Source organism: Leptinotarsa decemlineata, unplaced genomic scaffold (assembly GCF_025532065.1).
Source record: "Leptinotarsa decemlineata unplaced genomic scaffold, Ldec_3_MD MMD2_P_RNA_scaffold_9, whole genome shotgun sequence".
Lineage (NCBI taxonomy): Eukaryota > Metazoa > Arthropoda > Insecta > Coleoptera > Chrysomelidae > Leptinotarsa > Leptinotarsa decemlineata.
The window spans coordinates 15,981,710-16,002,655 of NW_027412536.1; the positions used below are offsets into that span (position 1 = coordinate 15,981,710).

The window sequence follows — 20,946 nt, forward strand, 5'->3', positions numbered from 1 at the left end:
CCAAGTTTGCGAGCAGCAAATTTCGTACAGTTTTCACTGGTTCAATTTGAAAATAGAGGTGCTTACTACAACAGAATTCGCAACTTCTATTTAAAGCGATTTTTCCATTTGGATGAATACTTTAGAATTTCCATATTCCTAAATGACAGTAATTTCTCTAGACGTGCGTTACACTGATAAAGTTATCATTATAAGATGACTGAAACTGATTCCTCAGTAGTATACTTATCAAGAACCAGTTTTTGAGAAGAAGTTCTCTTGTTCTGATGTTTGAAATTTTCTATGAACAATATCGAAATCGAATAACATATGAAACTTTTGTCTCCTATTGTGGAAAAATTGTTTTCCTTTAACAAAATAGGAGTACCTGAATTGAAAGGGGTATATTTTAAGGAGGGATAATTTTTGGGAAAGAAAGATTTTGGCTTTCTACTTCTCCATCTTCACACAAAAAATGTGAGAATCTTCCAAAGAATGGTGAAAGTAACCGATTTCAAAACAAACTTTATAAAAAGTTTCGAGAGGTTTTTTTCTTCCAGTTTGTGTCTTTAGAAGGTTCTCACACTTTTTTGTATAGTGAATTAGAAAGGCATAATGTCTTTTTTCTGAAAATGAGTACCATTACAAATTCGACCCTGCTATTCGATTATTTTTTAAAATAATTCGATTAAGAAATAACTTTTAGATATAACATCCTAATCACATCCTTCTTTTGAAATAAATCCTAATGTTATCAATTTTTGTTATTCACAAATATACTGTATGCTAGAGAAGGGTTAATGAAACGAGAGTCCATCATTAGTATATTTTGTAAATAAATCTTATCCCCCTGTAGAGATTTATATTTCATACAAAAGTTATGGTGTGCGATTCATTATGAAATCTACTCATATTGTTTTGAATGATATGATTCTCGTTCGTAGTTACTTTCACAACAACACTTTCTTTTACTTAGAATTGAATACATAACACTCAAATTATCATTTACATAAAATATATCTTCCTTTTGTTCAATATCGCTAGCTATTTACTTTTGAAAAGAACATTAGAGGAGCATTACTTATTGTTCGTTTGGTTAGCCAGTCAATAAAAAAAACGTTTCACAAATATATGTTGGGCATATATTTTTTTCGAAAATCTCTCATAAAAATATTCCTTTTTTATATCTATACTTATAAATGCGAAAGTCAACCACTTAACACTCACTCACTCATATCTGTTTCTCCGTACTGGTGAGTCCTAGGAAGCTAAAATTTGGTATATAGGTGATTATCAGGTCTTAGATACACACTAAGGGAGGATTTTTAAATATTCCAACTGGACAGCCCCCCATGGGGGGTAAACGTGGCGCGTTCACATATAAAAGTTACCTATTCATCATTGTTTCTCCGTACCACAATATTTTCGGAAGGTGAAATTTTGTATGTAGGTTCGTTTTTATGTTGTAAATGATAAAAAATTATTTTTAAATATTCAAACTGGAGTGCTAGTCGGGGTGGGGGGGAAAGGCGCGTGCGTCCATACCTGTTTTTTCATGCTGTTAAATTTCCGGTTGGTGAATTTATATTTAGTATCAGCATTGCACCCGTGTGGAGCCGGAGCAGATCGCTAGTGAACAATATTCATATCGCTGGAATTAATAAATCAGCCAGTCGTTTGAATGGTTTTCACCTCAGATGTCAAGAAGTTGAGACTTTGCAAGTAAAGACTGAATTGTTTTTCAAAGATATCCAAAAAGTAATGTTGAAAGTCCACTTAGAGGTTGAAAGCTCTTTTTTAAGTGATTTTTTAATTGAATTCTCTTTCATGAATAACGTTGATTATTTAGATATAAATCAAATGTTCATTAACGACTGAATGAATACAAAATTGAAAATTTTAAACCAAACGAAACAGCTCAAGAAATAACATGAAATATTTCAAATTCAAGATTTCTTTAAGAAATATAGATATTGATTGAAAACTCTCTAATACAGCAAGTGAAGGAAACATTACATGTACACCTACATCACCTACATCACACCATATTGTACATATTCCTGTTTTCACCTTGTTTTTTTAGTCTATCAAATATATTTGCCGTAAGTGGTTTTTTGTATTGACAATTTTTGGAACTTTTTTTAAATAAAATCAATATCTTTTCAATGAAACGGATTGGAATTTTTGTTCATACTTCAACACTTACGATCAGTACGATCAGTAAAACCATGATGAAAACTGTAAATTTTCAGAAAAAAAAAGTTTCTCTATCTTGATATAAAAAAATAAGAAAATCTTCCAAAAAAAGGAAAGAAGCAATCAGTTTCAAAAAAGTAACTCCATTCAGTTTGTATTCCAAACATTCGTTATGGAATTGATTCAGATATCATTCACAGGATTCCTACAAATACTACATGAAAGAGGTAAAATTTCACTTACATGGAACACTGTAGACATTCGATGTTTCGCCGTAAGACACTTGCTTTATCAGCTCTTCAGTACCAAATTCATTCATGTAATTATGACTTTGTGTCACGAAACGAGTTCAATCCACTCATGTCATCAATAACACTACATAATGCCATCAATTCGATATGATTGAAATTCCAGCCTAAGGAATCTTGTTTAAATTGAAAGGGATATATTTTTAGGAGAGGTTGATTTTTGGGAAAGAAAGGATTTGACTTTCCACTTCTCCATTTTGACAAAACAAACGGGGGAATCTTCTTTGCATGATCTACACATCTTTATGAGTGACTTTTTTTGAAATTGATGGCTTTCTTCCTTTCTTTGGAAGATTCCCACATTTTTTGGATCAAACATCAACCTCTTCTAAAAATATCCCCCCTTCAATTTGAATAAAACTGTAAACTTCATAAGGAATACCTTAATTGGGTTCTAACACATAAATGTTGACATCTGTTATTGATAATAATAATAATTTGTTCAATGGACTCTAGAAACGAGAAAGTGATATTGTTCTTAATTTTTGAAAAATGTCCCTAGAATGCTAGTGCTAATGTTATTTACGCACCGACAGATACACTGAACAACTACGTCAGACAAAAATGTATTACAAACTTCTGAATAATAATACAACTTTTTTGGTAGATTGCTTTTGAATGTACTTATTTTAAATGTTGTATTAAATGAACAAAGCACTCGAACGGTCTCAAGAGAAATATTAAGATTTTGCACTTCTCTAACACTAGAGAATAGAGAATAAATTCCTTAAAGAATACCTATATTCTTGGGGAGGATAGATTGCCAGAAATGGTACAGTCAGACTTGCTAGTTCAATAAATGTATCTTCTCTAGCCTTTTTTTTGGTGAGTCATTTGAAAAAGTGTGAATGATCAACTACTCTAACGAAAAAGGAACACGTGGAGTTATGGCACGTTATTCATATTATTAAGTGTCCATAATGAACAAGATTTCTGAAAAAATGGGAAAGAGTTTGAAAGTTCCTTGAAGTGAATGGCCAACAGCTGTGTTTTAATACCTCAGTTTCACCATCCTGTTGTTCAGTTCGTTTATTTTGCCAAGCTTTTAATTCTCATCGATTTCCTATGAAATGTATTTAATATTTTTATCATCTTGTATATATAATTGTGGTTGAACTTCTCATACAAACAACATAATTATATCGATAGATTCCCTGATTCACGTTTCAGTCACTATTATTAGAAAAATGAAGTTTCAAATGGAAAATACGATTCATCGATAAATGTAAGCTGTCATATCTTCAAATTCGAAAAATTATGATGATTCCAAAAATTTTGAATTTCACAAACGAAAATAGATATTATTTTCGGAAACCCCTGAAATACAAACATTTTTGTAGATATGTCAGACTGGAAATTTCAGCAAGCATATTCGAATGTCAAGTTTGAAAAACTATGAGAGAGAAGAAGAAAATAGTGACAAACACTTATATAAGTATAATATATATTTTTGATGTTCTTGATTTCGATATACCTAGATACACATAATTCACCTTTCTCTACTTTCTCGAACAATAAAATATAGTATTGAAATAGTTTAAAGTTTCTTTTGTACATTCAGAAGTGATTGTGTTTCGTTTTTCACTAACTTGGAGAGATTTGTAGAATGTATTGGATTTTGTTAAAGATATTTTCACTTTCATGTTATTTATTGTATCTAAATCAGTTGCAGATATTTTTAAATTATTTTCGATTTGAATCCGTTCATTTTTCTAGAAAGATTGGCTCAAAAAATTCACTAAAATTTGCTTGACCCACCAATGCAATATCGAAAAACAAATATGTAGTATTTGTGTGAATTAATTTCTGTGAATGCCACGCATAGAATACAAAGTTTACCCACTGACTTAATCATGAATTACCATAACATTTACGTCCATTAATGTAATCAGAACCAATCGTTGTTTGAAAGTAAGTGGTCAACAAATGTCGGTCACCGGCTACTCATACATTTCAAAATAGAAATCCACCAGTTGCGAAATCCTGCCATAAAACAAAACACAACCGAAGACGAACAACCGCAAGCGCGAATCACAAATTTCACTCAGTCGACGGAACTGTGACTTACTTTATTTTCTTCGTTCTTCTTTTCGTATTCTTCACTCGCGGACGCGTTCAACCTTTGGAAACAGATTGTATCTAGTTCCGCTACTTCGTGCAGTCAGTGCCAACTGCGAATGAAGACTCGGGAAACGTCACACCTGATCGAGTAGTCAGGTATGTGGGCTTGCCCCTACCCGCGCTCCTTTCTTCTTGTTACTTCTGCGTGTAGTTACATTAAAGTCGCTGAGGTCGTCCACGCAATTTGTAGGGGTTGAACAACTACTGCGAAGGTTGATCGCTGAGATCAAAATGTCAAGTTGATCAAAACAACAAACTTGCTCAACTCACCGATCACGAATCGTTAGTTTGCACTTGAAATCCGATTTTGTTGAAGAACCTTGCATGGTGTCAGCATTCGGAATAATTTTACAGGCCTTGCTACTTAATGAATGGATCCTCCAGTTACTCTTCAACCGAACCATTTCAAAAGTTTGCTTCACCATTCTGTAACAATCCATTTTCCACTTTTCATTTTATTATGGTTGACGACACAATCTGAACAACGATGAAACCCTTTTTTGCCAATTTTGAATTGTAGATTGAAACACAATTATTCAAATTTCGATTGTATTTTTTCACAAATCTAAGTTTCTTCTTGAGCAGTCCACAGTAGTACTCCAAATAAATAAAAATCAGAATGCTGACACCTACTCAGTGTCCATATTGATTATTTTAATTATCTTTATTCATGATACGATTAGACAAATATACGTCAACTAGTTCTTTCCTTGGTACAGCTGAGGTACTATCTACTTTCAGTCATGTCATACTTAGAATCGGTGGGCTTTGTGTATCTGTCTATTTCAGCAGGTCAGAGAATTGCTTGAACTTTGAACCGATTCCAATTCTATGCGTGAAGGTTAAATTTTTGAAACGGTCTTTTCTTTGGCTTTTCTTTTGGAAATGAGCCATCAGAATAACTTCCAACTTTTAAAATATTCATAAATATGAATTTCAAAGTGGATTATTTACAATCATATTTTTAATTTTTTGATTATAACTTATCGTATAGTCATTAGGATTTATTTAACAACAGATTTTTTTGTTTTAAAGTTCTGCCAGGCAAAGATAGTAATAATCTTCAAATGTCAAAATCATAAAAATCATAGGAGCATAAAAAATCGTAAAAATCTCACAATCATAAAAAGCATAAGAACCACAAGTAGCATAAAAACAGGAATGAATTGAATAGATTAGACACAAGAAGTATATCGTCTTGGACTGCACTATAAAAGTAGGTACCTATGAGGTGGCTACTTCTGCAGACTGCCGAAGTCCCTGAGGAGTCTATATTTGGAGGAATATGAAACAGAAGCCATCATTGGAAAAAGTAAAAAATTTGAGAAAATACACACTCTGATTTCTTCATACAGTGACTATTTATTTCAATATTGATTTAGTATTTTTGTTAATTAATTCATTTCAAGGTTGCGGATGCAAAACCTTATCAAAACTCTCAAGTAAACCGTATTCCTGAAGGGTCCTATATCCCGGTGTAACAAGGTTGGTCTACAGTTACAAGTGTTGAAAAGGGGTACAGTATTTATAGAAACGTCTGTAGATTCTTATGAAAATTGATAATAAGTATTTAATATAGATGGCATTTGTCTTGTACATTAAGTAATTTGGACTAATCTTTCAAAAGTTATCACAATAAGATTCACATTCACATTCAAAGTCATTACACGTCGTGTCTACTGTAAGACAACGGGGTACGATGCGCGGGGGTAGAGGGGCGGTCTGAGAAATGAAGTGCCATCGCTGAGAACGCGATCCGAACACGGACCGACGCGTGAGGGCAGACGTCGTTGACGGTTGTGTCAGTTTCTTTATAGGCGAAATAATTCGCTTTTCGAAGCTTATTGGCAGATTTTTTTCAGTAACTGTGTTTTTAACGTAAACATTTGAGTTACTAGTTGTTATATCACCGTGCAGGTGAAGCTACTGAACCTAGAATCTTGAAATATGCAGGTAGGTTTTTTGGATAGCGTAAATAAGCATCAAGAAAGGGAATCAAAAATTTCCACACCCAGGGGGAGAAAAAATGATCCATATATTGTATTGAATTTCGTCAGTTTTGAAGTTGGAAACCTGAAGTTTCGGGTTGATAAAAAATATTGTAACTATTTGTTCAAAATGGTCTGTCACGAAACTTAATGTGACGTACCAAATTCTACACGGGCGAAGCCGCGGGCAACAACTAGTAGTTTCATAAAGAATACTCCTGATTTCATTGCTAAACTCAATTTATTACAAACTAGAAACGGAGATGTTCTGGTGAGTTTACGATGTTGTGAGTTTGTTCACCAATGTTCCGGTCGATTAAACCTTACGAATTGTAAGAACTACATCGGAAAATGATAGCATTCTAAAAATAGGACAAAACTGAATATACAAGCTATTTTGGAGCTTCTGAAATTATGTACCAATAAAACTTCTTTCCAGTTCAAGTACGATTTTTATCAACAAGAATTTAGAATGGTAATGGTTTCATCTTTGTCACTGATTCTGAGTAACATTTTCATAGAGCATTATGGGGAAACACATCGAAGCTTACCAGAATAGTCCAAAGATATGGTGAAGATATGGTGATGATGTATTCTCTATCAGGAACCATAACCCAGATGATTTCAACTTTTTTTGAAATACTTGAACAAAAAAGGAAGTTCATAATCAACTTCCTTTTCACTATGTTGAAAAAGTCGATGAATACTGTTGATGCATCGTGTTTATCGAAAAAAAAAAACGCATGCCTCGAAATATCTCCACTGTGAATCTAATCACCATGCTAGCGTCTAAAAAGGTATAGTTAGATGTTTGTATGATAGGGCAAAGAAAGTTCGCAATTCAGTTCATGATGTGGAAGAGAAAATAACTATCATTAAACAGTTTTGGAGCAAACCGTATACCCGATGCAGTTCGTGGAAGAGTTCTTAATGAAATTGCTAAAAAGCAATATAAAGATACATGAAATAACAACAAATCTAACAGCAATACACATACCTCATATTTCATGTTCACACTTTGTCTGAAAAATTGAGACGCATCGGTTATAGATATAATGTAAGAACAACTTTTAGAACTACTAACACATTTAGATCTCTTTCGACACAAACCAAACTCGAAAATACGGTTCAAAGAACGAAAGATTGTATTTACAATATACCTTGTTCCTGTAGAAATAGTTATAAAGGTGAAACCTTAAGACCCCTAGATGTGATGATATATAAGGAGAAGAAAGATGGCAGGTTCGAGGATAGAGGAGCATATATATATTTATTCTTAATTGATACACAAAAGTGCTTACAGTCGTCAGTTACATAAATGAATGTCATCAGATTATAAACCAATGGTTAGTTACATGAGTCAGAATAAATATCTCAAAATGTTAGTTTGACTAATACAACATATATGCACATAGACAAAAACTTACTAAATATAGTTAAAATAAATAAAAGGTTACTAATTACCAATTATGAGAACACATGCTTTATCCCGTCATAATAATCATTTGTACTGTATAAACACATATTCTTCAAGATTTCTTTAATTTTATTTCTGAAACTAGTCAATGACAAGTTTTGTATATGGTCTGAAAGCTGGTTGAAATAGCTTATTCCTACTATATTGGTTTTGTTAATTCTATGGCGAGGTTGTAAAATATGATTTTCCCCCTGGTGTTATATGTGTGATTCATTCTGTAATTTGAAAAAGTATCTATCTGTTTTCTAATATGTAAGATTTTTGTACACAATGCTGGAGTAGAGAGTCATAATACCTAATTTTTCAAAAATTGGTTTGCAAGAGTCATCAAATTTGGCTTTTACAATTGAACGCACAGCAGCTTTTTGCACCATAAATATTCTTTGCAAGTGGGAATCAGCTGCATTACCCCAACCATATGTCATGACAGAATGAAAAAGTGCATAGTAAACTGTAATAGCAATATCTTTATTGGTGAGATGTGATATGCCGCGTATGGCAAATACTGTTTTTGACAATTTGCTACACAAATAGTCAATTTGAGGTATCCAAGACATGTGATTATCTAAATATACACCAAGGAATTTGACACATTCAGTTTCATCAGATGAATAATCAGTTGTGAAAATACAAGTTTGAGTTTTATTGTGATTTAGAAACAATTCGTTGAGATCAAACCATTCTTTTGCCGTTGACATAATATTTGTAGGAATAATAAAGTTTTCATTTTTGTTATTAGAATATGTGAAGTTTGTATCATCTGCATACAGTATTGTAGTTAAGTTCTCATATATATGGGTCATAAAATCAGGTAAATCATTTATGTAGATTAAAAATAAAAGAGGTCCCAATATAGACCCCTGAGGAACTCCTCCTTTTGAAGTCAGTTTCTCACTGAATTTATTATCCCTGTACACAACTTGATATCTGCTTTCAAAGTAAGAACATATTAATTTGTTGGCTAGTCCTCTTATTCTATACCTGTGAAGTTTTTCTATAAGCTTGGTATGACTTACACAGTCAAAAGCCTTAGAAAGATCGGTAAAGATTGTGATGCAATGCAATGTTGTTAATGAGAGCCATAATTGCATCGGAGGTGCTTTGGCCTTTCCTGAAACCGTATTGACAAGTTGAGAAAAGATTAAATTTTTCTAGATATTTAATTATTTGTTGTGCTATGAACTATGACTCTTTCTAGTATTTTCGAAAAACTGGGTAAAATATGAATTTGACGGTAATTTACTGGTAGGATTGAGTCCCCACTTTTATAGATGAGCAGTACCTTGGCTGTTTTAAGTAAGTCAGGAAATGTTCCCTCTAGTAAGCTGCTGTTTATTATTTCAGTTATTGGACCAACGATATTATGTGAGATGAACTTGATCAGATAAAAACTTATTTCATATATATCCTGAGTTTTTTTTTTAGATTGAATGTTGGAAATAATAGTACTTGTTTCATATTCATCTACAGGCTGAAGGAATATGGAATGAGATCCTTTATTGCCATATATGTGATTTTTTGATGATGTGCATATACCAGTGTCGATTTTGCTAACTATATCGGAGGAATAATTAACAAAACAATGGTTAAATAGATTTAGGTCAATATCATTTGTTTGCTGTTTTTTATATCTACCGATTTCATAATTAACTATTTTCCAAACTGTTTTAGCCTTGTTTTCAGAATGAATTATTTGGTTCCTAATATTGTTTTCTTTACTTTCTTTAAGAATATGTTTAAATTTATTTTTTGCTCGAAATATTGGGATTTATTGAATTCACTAGGTTTGAATTTGAATACTTCATATGAAAAGTTTAGAATTTCTTTATTTTTGTTGATTTTTTCAGAGTCCAAGTGATAGGTTTTCCTAGTCTGCTTTAAGTCTTTATCCTTCAAAACTATTGGGAACACAATGTTGAAAAGATTCATAAAGATTTTAAAAAATGCTTCAGTTTTTCTATTTACTGTTTTAGCGAGGTTCACTTCAGTCCAAGGCTCATTTTGTAATAGGTTACTGAATGTTTCTGTGTTTGATTGAGAAAATTTTTCTATGTTTATACTCAAACCATTTGGTGATCACGCTATAAAATGGAGTGAAACAAAAATTATCACCAAAGAAACTCATGAAAAAATATGATAACTAACAAAATCCGCATATATTCTTTTAGTAGGTAACAAGTGTATTTCGAATATAGCTCTGTGAATATGGATCGTACCTGGTTGGCATTGAGAAGAGAGTTTGAAATCGGAAATATTAACCTGAATTCTCAAAAAACATTCAGTGTATGTTTCCATGTAGACTATCGCTTATGACATCTGGATATTCCAATTTGAGGCGAAAGTTCTATAGTGAATTTCAATTTGTATGCAATGAAAAAGACAAGTTAAAAATACGACCAAGTGGAGTGTTCAGTCGTTTATATCATGGAGTAACTTTTCGGGGTGAACTTTTCAGTTTGTCCTTTATACATTTCAGCAGGTTCTCTATTGATTAAGCTTTGTTGATTAGTGTTATCATTCCACCCAATATCAAAAACTGCGGTGAATCAAACCTTTTTCAATTTTAAAATCCGTGAGGTCTGATTCATGATGCGCCACTAACATCTTTCTGTTTTGAAATAGAGACACAATTTACTGAATTGTCGTCACTTGATATTTTACTGGGTATAAAATTAGTTTTTGGTGCAGGTTCACACTTGTGCAGAATGAAGATAGTTCATGAAGTCACCGCATGGAAGCCAAAAAGATGTTCTCTTTTGAATTATCTCACTGAATATAACTGGAGTTTTTTTCCCAACACCAAACCGTTATTCAAATACTTCGACACGTATTTCGATCACCAAGTGATCATGTTCAAGAGAAGGCTAATGAAATATATATTATCAACATAGTAAATGAAGAAGTAATCATTCTAAAATACAACTAAACTATAAATTGAAGTGGATGAAAAACAGCCGAAGACTGAAATATTCAAACCATGAAAGTGACGAATTTTGGTCAATACCAATTGATGATATCTGAACTGCTATTCTTGAGTTTCAGGAAATAGAAAGTGTCAAAGATTAAGAGTGGTTTAACTCTACGCATTTCAGAAACATTTCTTTCACGAACTGAGAGAATTGAATTCCCTTACTAATTTTTCTAGTCGTGAGTACAAGAAGCCAGGGAGTAGAACTATTGAAAATTCGAAATGTCGTCTATTTTGCTCTGAACGGTGAGTCTGTTTTCGAATTCTCGTCCAACATTACGGAAAACTTCACTGGAAATTGACTGGCATGCTGCTTTAATTCGTCTTTTGAGTTCTTCAAAATCAGAAAGTTGTGTTTTATAAACAACGGATTCAAGACGCCTCCAAAGAAATAAATATAAGGGTGTTAAATCCGGTGATTTTGGAGGCCATTCAACTGCTCCCCTTCTGCCAATCTATCTATCAGGAAATCTCTCGTTCAACCACTGTCGGATGGGAAGAAAATAATGAGGTGGAGCACCATCCTGCTGGAAATGTAACAGATTCTCCTACAAAAATTCATTACCTCCAGCATCCATTTGAGTTTCTATCTCGTGAGTTAGAAGAGGATTGATAGTCTCTTCAAGCATTTCAAGGTACAAATTGCTAGTCAAGTTCTCTTCATGAAATGATGGACCAATAATGGCATTTCCAGGAATACCAGCCCAAACATTAACTTTTTGTGGGTGTTGTGTATGCCCTGCCCGACGAATATGTAGGTTTTCGTCACACCAATAGCGATAATTTTGTCTATTAACATTGCTATTCGTAAAACTTATTCACCAAATCAAGCACATACCGGTGACTTACTTGAAGAATGAAACCATTTTTACACTTTTATACAATCATTAACGTAAACTGCCCAACAGGTATCTACCACTGTATGCACAATAGTAGGTATCACATCGTTCAAGTTTTCAAACCAATTTTAACATTTTGCGATGAGAATTGAAAACTCAGCATTTAATAAATACAACTTTACTACCATCTACGTTTTATAATTAGACTACTTTTCGATGTAAATTAATTGAAGCTAATGGCTAATGTTACCCCTAATGAAGGGTTGAAACGGTATATAATATTCTTACAAGTTCTGGTCAAACCATGCATCTCAGTATATGCGTACTAATAATCACTTCTGTTATAGTTTAAAAACGCTATTTTACGGAAAATGCTCATAAAAAAATAATAAGTCAGGGTACCATTGGAAGCAGAAATGAACGCAAACCAAAATGATATGCTACTCGACCCCCCTTCCCATTCAAAACTCTAAGGGTAACATCTATCCCTCGTAGGGGGTAGAATCACGAGGGCTATAAGTAGTCCTTGAAAATGTCCCCTTGACAATGAAATTGACATGTTTTTTCGATTCCTCATATTGTCTACTGGAAGGAAGATATTGAGAGTGAGAAGGTTTCAAATTTCAGAGCATTGGGAAATTACATTAAAATAATATACAGTGTGTAACAACGAAAACTTAACAGAGCTGTTTTTGAATATAAAAAGTAAGATTTTTAAAAGAAGCTCGGACACGTCGATTTCTAATTAAAGGGGGACAACTTTCAGACTAATCAGATTTTCTGTAGTGCGCACCCCTTCGGAGGGGTGCGCCTAAATGAAAAAAATGTCGAGCAGTTCTTATCAGTTTTTTGTTGAATAAAATCCTTTTTTTTAAATCAATACCCACTTCTCTTCTTCCAGTTTTCATTAGTACATTGTTCAATTGTTTTGTTCAAACGGGTCGTGTATTGTTATTTGTTTAAAAATGCCTCACACTACTGCTGAAAGGGTTTCAGTTATTGCTTTATTTTTTGGCAACGACCAAAATGCTAATAGAACATCAATTTCATTCAACGAGCAAAACCCTGGGAAACACCTAAGCAGAAATTACGTTCTGGATTTCGTCACAAAATTCAGGAAGACGAGTTAGATTTTAAATCGAATCGAAAAGAAATGTTCAGAGAAGGGTAGTGAATGACGATAATGCGATTGGAGTGTCATCGCCAATCCCAGGTTAAGTACCAGAGGCTTATTCATATGGCAGCAATGCCATATGAATAAGCCATATGAGCGCATGGAGAATCCTTAAAAACCACAAATTCCATCCTTACAAAGTTAAACTTGTTCATGAACTCAATGGGGATGATTTGGACCGAAGACAGGAGTTTTGTGAGGGCATGAGTGAGAGATTAATGCAAAATCCCGAGCTGCCTTATAACATCTGTTCTTCGGACGAAAGATCATTTTATTCAAATGGTTGCGTGAATCGTCACGATTGCCTTTATTGGTCGGATGAAAACCCAAGACAATAAGCAGAAATACATACCCAACATCCCCAAAAGTTGAATGTCTGGGCCGAAATATTAGGCAATCATATTATAGGTCCATTTTTCATTGATGGAAATTTAACCGGTGATTCCTATTTACAACTTTTTGAAGAGGCAATACAACCTCGTATAGTTGAAATAATTGAACAGAATCCAAGATGTCAACATGAAATTATCCATTTTCAACAAGACGGTGGGTGCACCACCCCATTATGCCCAGCAGGTTCAAAGGTTGAAGGACAATGGATTGTCAGAAGAGGTCCAATTGAATGGCCAGCACGATCACCAGATTCAACCCCACTGGACTACTTTTTGTGGGGATATTTGAAGTCTAAAGTTTATGCTACACAGCCAGCCAATTTGGATGAATTACGTCGTAGAATTGTTGATGAATGCCGAGCTATAACTCCTGAGATGTTGAATAATGTAAGAGCAAAATTCGAACAAAATCTTCATTATTGCATGGAGCAAAATGGCGCACATTTTGAACATTTACTCTAAATTTCCTATGTGAGTTACCCTTGTTAGGTGTTACTTTTTTTGTATGTGCTTTAAAAACAATTATTGGGATTTATTAACCCTAAAACAGTTTTTTAAACTTTTCTGTGTCATCAGCATTCGAGGAAATCATCAGGTTGTATTCGTTGTGTAGGTAAGTTTTTAGTATGATTCACTTTTTTCTCAGAAGTATTAAATATCCACGTCAAAAGGCAACCTTCATAAGGAGGTGCCACTCAATTCACCTAAAATGTTAAGGGTGGTAACCAACCCCATCCCCCGAAAAAAATCTCTTCGTAATACACAAATAATTCTTACTTTTTTACGAAATCAAATGGACACGTATTAGCAGGTTATCATAAAAAGCAAAAATTTATTTTTTTAATGAAAGTTCTGAACGTAAATTGTACCTTAAAAACAATTTGATTTATTTTAAAAAGAGTTGAACTCAATAAAAATACCTTCAAATCTTCAAATTATCTCGAAAAGTAATCGTTACAAATATTTTCTTTTAACAGAGATATGAAGGTATTCGAAAGACCTTCATAACAAGGTGCCACTCGACCTACTTTCCCTATCTAAATAAGGGTCGTCGGACGCACCCCTCTGAGGGGGTGCGTACTACAAAAATTCTGATTAGTCTGAAAGTTGTCCCCTTTTAATTAGAAATCGACGTGTCCAAGCTTTTTTAAAAATCTTACTTTTCATATTCAAAAACGGCTCTGTTAAGTTTTCGTTGTTACACACTGTATAGGAAAGAAACAATCAAGGAATTGTTTTTAATGACAGGGCTAATTCATTTCATGTTGTAGAATTTCCTAGAGAATCAGAACCCGAGCATATTGATTTTTCATTTTTTTTGGATATGATTTCGTCTTCTTTACAAAAGAAAACTCTCGATTCAATTCTAGAGACAATAGAGAAATTGCCAGCACCACGTGTAACCCTGTAATTCGAAATTGACTATATCACCTTTCGAATCGAATTCAATGTCACCTTTCAAGTAAAACGTAATTCAATAACAACTTTCCACGATAAACGAAGCAATTACGTGTACTTGAGACTACCACATTTTCAATTTTCCAACATAACGAAATTTATAATATTTATATCATAATTAAAATGATAAAAAGTTTTTTCTTCATCTTAGAGAGTTAAATGAACACAAAACAATTTTTACAACGTTTCTGTTCTCCTAGTATTATGAGAATCCATTAATTCACATAATATCACGAGTTGCATTGATTGCCCTCCACGAAATTCAAAATTCACCCCCCAAAATCCGCCCTTGGTCAATATCAAATGAGAAAAAGTGATTCTCGTGTGATTCAATGTTCATACGAAAGTAGTTGTTTCGAAAGGTTTTTTTCTTCCAGTTTTTATGAATGCGATTTGCGATGCGATGCGATGCGATTTTTTATGAATTTTGTGAATGCGATACATATCTGTGTAGGGAGTTTTCATTGCAGTTTTTTCATTTCTTCTTTTATTTGTAAGTTTCCGACATTTTTTGTTCGATAACGGGGAAATAGAAAGGCAAACGTTGTTTCCCAATGAATTAATCTCTTCTAAAAATATAACCCTAACAGAGTTGTGTTTCCATATCCTGTTTACTTATATACTTATGATATATGGTATGACCTCTACCATCCATCCCCAAGGTAACGCACTCAAGATCAAGCTGAGTCGATATCCGGTACCTTCGCGGTTCTAGTAGGCTGCCAGGCACTATTTAATGTCCATTGTACACCTAATAGACACTTTCATCACTTGCAACCTCCATAGTCTGGAACATCGAAGAAAGGTTGGAGATTTGTCTCTCTTGTATAAATACTTTCACGGAAGGTTTTCAAGTGACTTAGCACATTTGATTCCAACAAGAGCGATACATATCAGAAATACGCGACAGACTGTGATGCTTATCGATTTGATGTTTAACTCAGTACACCTCGAACTCAAGTGTTAAGAACTCTTTCCGAATGCATTTAATCTCCAGCGATTCAAATCCAACGTGAATTTCTACTTTCACACAGGCCCCGCTCTAAAAGCGCCTTAAGGATTTTTCAGCAGTGCTTGTATTTTATCATTCCAAAAAACTTTGCAGTGCTTTCCTTATGAATACGTCCAGCGTGACGAAATATGTTATTTACGAAATACAAGTCAATAGTTACGAAATTATTATTAATTCGTCAACTCTGACATAACATTGTACAATATTCTGTAACTCAGGAGTAACGATCGATACCCTTTTTAAGTTAATGAAAGTTTTGAAAAAAGTTATTTTTTTTAAGTGATGTATAACAAAACTGGCGCACGCGGTAGGAGCCTTCAATACTTCTGTAACACGGAGCAGAGTAACCATTGGTGTCTTATTAGTCAGTGGGCTATGCTAGAAAACTGGCAGTAAACAAATCTAAAGAAATGAACTTTAAATGTTCAAGCCAGTCTCGGATATACCTACACAGTAGGTTGAATGGACCAACACCTTTCAGAAAACAACTACTCCACTGGCTAATACCACGAACGGCATTGGATTATATCCGACAGGCGTCAGTGCAGAAATCTTCACAGAAAATTTCCTGCATATGCAATTGGCAACACAACTGAAAGAGTCGACCTTCAATTTTGGAATGGGCACACTTGCAGACCGGTTTCAGGTTTTCAGCCACTCGTCAGTGCAAGATAGTGAATATCATAGACATAAAGTCAATGATATTCCATAATTGAAAATCGAAATCTTTTCAGAGTATTTCATTCCTCGTCTTAACTTGGAGCGAACAACAAAAATGACACTCCATCTAGTGGACGAGGTACTAACCAACTACATATCCGAAATTGGCCCGATTCCTCTGAATAAGACTGCCAGTCTTCAAGTATAGCCCACTGACTAATAAGAAAGTATTTCTTCATTATTCAGAGGAATTGGGCAAATTTCGGATATGCAGTTGGTTAGTTCCTCGTCCACTAGATGGAGTGAAATTTTTGTTGTTCGCTCTAACTTAAGACGAGGAATGTAATACTCTGAAATAATTTCGATTTTCAATTATGGAATATCATTGACTTTAGGTCACTATCTTGCACTGACGAGTGGCTAAGGAGCCTGAAACCGGTCTGCAAGTATGCTCGTTCCAAAATTGAAGGTCGACTTTTTCAGTTGTGTTGCCGATTGCATATGCAGGAAATTTTCTGTGAAAATTTCTGCACTGATGCCTGTCGGATATAATCCAACGCTGTCCGTGGTATTAGCCAGTGGAGTAGTTGTTTTCTGATAGGCGTCAGTCCATTCAACCTACTGTGTAGGTATATCCGAGACTGGCTTGAACATTTAAAGTTCACTTCTTTAGATTTGTAACCATTGGTGGTCGATTCCAATCCTTCAAAGAAAGAGAACCAACAACCCCAGCCATTGGACCACAGCAGGACGGTCTCTTCCACGTCGAAAAACACAAGCACGGAGTAAAGCTAGTGAAACAGGATTTTATCCTATATGACATCCTTTAGTAAGCAACAAGCAAGAATCATATTGATTTTTAGGTGTTATTTACAAGTGAATATTTTCTCTTATCACTGTAAACTGCACCCGCAATTGAATCTCACAAACGGAACAACATTTTGTCAATATTTGTATATTTATACTTATATCAAAGCAAAGTGTATTAACTGAATTAAAAATTAGTCTAAGACTCAAGTCTGTTATTGTACTGGATGGAAAAATCATTTAAAGCAAAACAATAAACAGTGACGATTTCGGATTGACAAAATGTTCTTGAAAACAACAAAATGTTGAACATATAGAATTGCATAAAATTCATAAATTAATATTTTTCATAATATAAATTTCAATTCAATTTCGAGATTACATATAGTGAGTTACTTTTTGATACCACAATGTATGAATGTATTAATGGAGTATTCAAATTTCGATTATTTATACTTCAGTAGTAGTCTACTGGTGGTAGAGCTGGTATAATTTATAGAATAAATAAAACAAACTATCATTAATGCTATAAATGTATAATAATCAAAACCACTAAAGAATCATAACAAAATAATTATAAAAAGAAATACTGATAATCAAAAATATGGAAAATGAGTAAATTTTTAGTTTTGACTGTTTAGCGTGAGTTAATTCGACGAATGAATGTTTTTCTACTATTTTTTCAGAAAAATTAAACTGTTTCTTGATAAGTATCTCATTGTATTCTCTCAAAGCATAATGATACGAACCAAATTCAGATGCAACATATCTCTCTGTCTTGTTCTGGTTCAAAACTTTGAATTTGATGATGATAATGATCATCTATTTCTATTCAACTTGGCTGCTTGGAAGTTGAAACAGTTTTTAACAATTTTGTTCACCTTACACATATGAGAATATGAGAAGAAATATGAATGAATAGCCATTGTAAATTATTATATTTAAAAAAAAAACACTTCAGAAAATAATTCGTTGTAGCTAGAGCATTATGCAACTGAAGACTAGCGAAAGGATGTTGATGGAAAAAATGAAAACCTCAAAATAAATCTAGTCAATTAGGACGTGATTCATCTGTGCAGGATTCACTATCATTTTTGAGGTGTCATCTATCAACTTCTCACTTTCCAGAGGACTTGGCATACTTTCAAAATAGAAAGCAAAATCGAATGGTTTCAGGAAAGTTGTTAGAAAAGTGAACATTATTGTGGAAATAATGAATTTCTCATTGGAGATTCTGTCTATCAAAAGAATCCGTTTGGATTGAACAGCTTCTGTTAGCTTATCAATTCTGTTGGTTTGATTTCCGTTAAAAAACCTGTTTTAAGTATTTGATATGTATTTTGATTTGTAAACTCCTTGTAAATTTAACTACCAGAAGTGATGGTTAATGGAAAAACGGATTTTGAAAGATTTAACCAAACAGAATGCAATTTCTTTATTGGTCATCCTTGTGAGGTTATACGTTCAAGATCAAATTCCATTTTTGTGAAAGGTTATCATCAATGTATTGATTTTTTTCCGATGGAATAATTATTTCCACTACATGATAAAAGGAATCAACAACGTATAATAATTGTGAAACCTTTGACCAATCTATTCGTATTAGCAAAATAAATCAAACATGTAAAAACCATTGAAGGCCGTAAAAAGGAAAACAGATCATCATATGGACTCTTCACCTTCACCTTGTTAAAAAAAAACTATCACAACGTCACTATAGACGTTGATATTGAAGAATTTCAACCTGAAGGGATGGAAAAGATCTATTGGAATTTTGTATTGAATATGATCCCTCAACTTCGAACTCAAAAATAATCAAGATTCCGAAAGAGAATAAAATCAAGCTTTAAAATAACAAACTTAAGTAGTACCTACTGGTTACAAAATTATTAGTACGAGTCTCTTGCAGTTTTTCAAATGAGAAAGTAGTCTAGTGTGTCGAACAATTTTCAGTTTTAAACAATTCACCTTTTTTTCGAAAACATCACAGAATTGTCTCTCAATAGTATTATTGTGAAACAGTCATAGAAAGTAGGTATGAACAGAAAAAGAAAACCTATAATCGTTTCGCAAAATTTTTGTTGCCTGATTATGAGCAGTTGTTATTATAGAGTGATTATGTTTTTTTGTTCGAATGCCGCTTTCATTCATTTATGTTGCAGGTTCTATCACTATTGTGGATAGCGAAATATTGTTCAACATTTCGAAAAGTTCTGTAAAAGAAGACCCTTTGGTCCATAATTTCATTAAAATTCATCCCAGAGTTAGATAATTACTGGAATCACCTACTTCGATAAGTAGACCCTTGTTGAACTATAAAAAACCACTTTGAATTTTCATATTTGTTTTTTGGCGAAGAAAATTGGATTGGATGATTTAGGAAACACTTGCTACATGAATAGCATTTTACAAGTGTTGTTCATGACGAAGAATGTCAAGAACGAGGTTTTAATGATGAACGAGTACAGGAATGTTTCCTACTTATTCATCAAACTCAAACACCTGTTCATGCAGCTGCAGTTTCGTAAGAATGTATCATCTTCTCCACCAACCGATTTCCTGGAGTCTTTAAGTCCACTAGATACTTGTTAGTACAACAAGATGATTGCTCTGGATTCTTGGGGTTTTTGTTTGTGAGCAAAAAAATAGTAGAATCAATACTCCTGGCCGCTCTGGAATGAATGATTCCGTTGAGTCTTGTGTTTGTAGATCTTGCCAGGGGTGTATTTAAGGTATATATTATAAAAAGTGGGCCTAAAATGTGCTGAGAAATTCAAAAATGTAATGGAATACAGAGTGTTTCATTTGAAATAAGGAAGTTGCCCTGTTAACTTCCGGTATAACAGAAAGAGACCGGAAGATGAAAATATTTTAGTTGAGAACGCTCGTCGTGAAAGACCCTGTATATTATTCACAGTGGGATCGGGTTTTGTACATATTTTTTGACGGTTGTGAAACCGTCAGTATCTTCGGCTGTACGTTAATATAACAGCGAGCAACAGCAAGTACTTTATATTTTAAGTTTGAAAATACACTAAGTAATATATAGCTTCGAGAATCGAATTATGTTACCTACGGTGTCACCATTAAAGTGCGCACCATATGGGAAACTTTTTTTCGAAAAGTTTCAATGAAGTTGAAAGTTGTGCTTTAAATTTTACTTAAAATGATGCGGCCAACTGCGACCCACTGACGTTCAGTGTTTGTCAAATTCAACTTTTTTTTTTGAAAAAAATTGAAAAAGTGCATTTCTAGATCGAATTTAACAGAAAGTTACTTGAAAAAGTTGTGTCTACGGAAATTTCGTATCCATATGCCAAATATGATAAATAGGATAAAGTTAACGTTTTGCTTATTTTTGACAGATATCCCCTTTATTTTAAAAAACAAGTTCGGTTAATTGTCATCAATTCATGTATACATAACAAACTCATCATGGAGTTCAACTTTTCTGATACATTTTTACTTATACGGACATTTTTAGAGAGAAATTAAAAATGTGCTATAAAAATTTTAACATGACTGGTGCAAAGTTTCAATCACTTGCCTATTTTCTTAAACAAACGT

At 33.5% G+C, this 20,946-nt stretch overlaps 1 protein-coding gene across 2 annotated transcripts in view; it reads right to left on the bottom strand.

Annotated features, from left to right (window-relative positions):
- emp (epithelial membrane protein) overlaps positions 1-20,946 on the bottom strand; it is a 226,157-nt gene that overhangs the window by 130,009 nt on the left and 75,202 nt on the right. Inside the window, exon 1 of one of the 2 annotated variants that reach the window (XM_074170710.1) lies at positions 4,552-4,709. The exons of the other annotated variant lie outside the window; for it this stretch is intronic. The gene's annotated coding sequence lies outside the window, so the exon portion shown is untranslated. Of the gene's footprint in view, positions 1-4,551; positions 4,710-20,946 lie in introns of those variants that run through there. 2 annotated transcript variants of the gene reach the window in all.